The 3,231-nt window shown below is 51.0% G+C and overlaps 1 pseudogene; it reads right to left on the bottom strand.

The window, feature by feature from the left end:
* Positions 1-2,401: 2,401 nt before the first annotated feature.
* LOC125537617 lies at positions 2,402-3,008 on the bottom strand (annotated as a pseudogene).
* Between the last annotated feature and the right edge of the window lie 223 nt (positions 3,009-3,231).

Here is a 3,231-nt window from a genome sequence, read left to right on the forward strand (position 1 = left end):
CTTGCGTGTGCATAGGATTTTTTTTTCAAATTACTACATTCCCCAACAGGGTCTGGGTTGCGAGACAGGGCATCAGCAGCACAGTTGTCTACCCCTTTGTTGTAAATGATGCGGTAACTCAAGCCGAGCATCTTGGCCATTATCTTATGTTGCCATGGCGTGCTGAGCCTTGGTCCTCAAGATATATCAGGCTCCGATGATCCATGTGCACGATGAACTCATCATTCTTCAGAAAGGTACGCCAATGATCCAGTGTGAGTAAACTAGCCAGCCCCTCTTTTTCATACATGGAGAGCATTCTGTTACGTGATCCCGAGGCACAACTCAGGAAACCAATCAGATGCTTGTCCTGGGATAGGACCGCGTCGATGCCCAAATCGGAAGCATCGGTTTCCAACTCAAAGGTCTTCTTGAAGTTCAGTAGAGCTAAGACAAGGGTGGAGACAAGTGCCTATTCCAGTGCTTGGAAAGCTCCATCCTCGAGTTCCGTCAATCGAAAGATGATCCCTTTCTTGAGTAAATCCATCAGAGGACGAAAAGTAACCACAAAGCCCTTGAAAAATTTGCGGTAGTACCCTGCGAGACCGAGGAATACGCGCACCTCTTCGACATTGGTTGGGACCAGCCACTTCTGAACTGCAGCAATGTTTCCTCCATTAGTGCGCACATCATCCCCGCTGATCTCATGGCCCAAGTAATGGATTTGCGGGCATATGAAAGTGCATTTGCTGCGTTGGATCTTAAGGACATGTTCTTTCAATAGCTGGAAAACTTGCTGCAGCAGCTGCACATATGTGTCTTCATAACTGTTGTGTACCAGGATGTCGTCGATAAAGACCAAGGCTCCTCGCAACAACGGAGCCCAAGACTGTGCTCATGCCCCCTTGGAAAGTTGCCGCCCCCCTCGTGACACCATATGGCATTACTTTAAATTTGAAGTGTCCATGGTGTGTCTTGAAGGTTGTTTTATGCTCATCCTCAAGTCGCATCCGGATTTGTTGATAGCTGGCTCGGAAGTCGAAATTTGTGAACGACCAAGATCCTGCCAGTACGTCCAGCAACTGGTCAATGACTGGGAGAGGGTAACGGTTCTTGATGGTGAGTGCATTGAGGTGGTGATAATCCATGCATACCGTCAAGTAAGATGTTTCTTCTATACCAGCAGGACAGGCAATGCGAAAGGGCTGGCACTTGGCTGAATGATACCCTGAGAAAGCATATCTGCTACCTGATGTTCCACTTCATCCTTCTGTGGTGGACTATGCCAATAGGGCCGCAAGTTAACTGGATGGGCACCCGGCACCAAAGGAATGGAATGATCAAAAGATCATCGTGGTGGCAGACCGCGAGGCTCTTCAAACAACACTCCATAATGCCCCAGGAGATCACCAATGGCTGCAGGGATTGGCGATTGCGCCATGTCTTTGGCCAGTGAACAGAGCTGAACCACACGCGTCATAGCTTTTTGATCCAACAAATCTTGCAATTCGACATCGGATATCAGGTGCCAGCTGGTGGTATCTGCCCGAGCACCCGTGAGTTGAATGTGTTTGTCCTCATAATGAAATGGCATAGTCTTCTCCAACCAATGAACTTGAACGGGGCTATGGCGAGCGAGCCAATCGATGCCTAACATGACATGATAGCAAGCAAGCGGCAGAACCTTGAGATCGGTGGCGAAGCTGCCTCCCTGTGAATGCCTAGCACAGGCTGGAATCTCCTGGTCACGATACAAAATCCCTCCATTCGCCACACAAACTGATAGGGTACGATGATCCTTCTGCACGCCTTGCAAGTGTGAAGCTAGCTCGGAACTGACAAAACTATGGGAGGAGACTCAATCAACCAACATCAGCACTTCCGTCTGTTGAAGCCAGCCATGGAGATGCATGGTAGTTGGGGATTTCGCGCCTTCTAGTGCCTCCTTGGAGAAAACACAACAGTCGGCATCGCTTGATGGGGCTTATTCTGCAGTGATCTCAGATGGCTGCACGGTGAGCAGCTCAATGAGCTCTTCCACGATGTGGAGCTAGACAGTAGGAGCACACCAGTGCTCCCGACTCCACGACTCTCCACAGGTGAAGCAGAGACCCTTGGTGCGACGATATGTCCTGAGAGCCGCCAATTTGTCATCACTGGGTGACGATCGGTTGATGTTGGAGGCGCAGTGATTGTCCTGGCGCACCACTTGGGCCCCGGTTCCATCCTTCACCATAGGCAAATGCAACGGTAGTGCCGTGCATGGAGGGGCACAACTGCTCGCTGGCGTCATGGATGGAGCAGGGCTTCGTCTGTCAGCTCTGCAAAATACCTCCATCACCTCCTCCTACAAACACGCAAGATCCACAACAATATCCAATGTTTGCAGGCGATGCAAAACAACAGCGGAGCGAGTTTCATGCTACAAGCCTTCCATGAATTGAGTGACAAAGAAAGCAGGATCCCAAGATATGTGATGCGCGAGGAGATGATGCATGATTTGATTAAATTGCTCTGCATATTCAGTAACAGTGTCGGTTTGCTTAAGTCTGTTAAATTGGCGAAGAAGATTCTAAAATTCTTCACGGCCAAACTAGGTCCAGATCACGGCAATGAAGCCCCCCAATCTTGATAATGCAGGTGGGCTTGGGAGGATTGGAGCTAGGTGGGCGCCCCATCAGTGAAATACATAGCCGCACAGATGACAGAGGTATCTGGACCCAACGTGCAAACCTGAAAATAGGCCTCACACTTGAGACGCTATGCCTTTGGGTTTGTGCCATCGAATAGGGGAAAATCGAAATGCGGCAGTGGCAGCAAGCGATGGTACCCGCGATCCCCAGAAAATGAATGCTCGTCGTAGTTGAAGGAATCAGACGTACCGGTGGCTGGAGGGAATCTGGGGTTCGGGTCTCCCCACGCGATTTCCCCCGTAGATTAGTGGCGACGCCATGGCCATGAGGCCCGTGACCATTGTCACTACCAGCTTGCAAAGGCCCAAGATGTAGCGGTTGAGGCGCGTCCACCATGGGAGGAAGCATGGGAGGCAGATCGACGAGCCGAACCTACTGTGCCGCCGGCTCCTTGCTTGTGTACGGGGCCTTGTCACCGATCTGAGTGCGGATGGCACGCACGTCCTGGCCTAGTTCCTTGATGGACTGCTCGATGGCAAGCTTCCAGCTCTGCAAATCAAGCACAATGGGGTGGATGTCGTTGACCTTGGTCATCAGCCAGGCGATGGCCGAAGTGAGA

This window comes from Triticum urartu, chromosome 2 (genome assembly GCF_003073215.2).
Source record: "Triticum urartu cultivar G1812 chromosome 2, Tu2.1, whole genome shotgun sequence".
Lineage (NCBI taxonomy): Eukaryota > Viridiplantae > Streptophyta > Magnoliopsida > Poales > Poaceae > Triticum > Triticum urartu.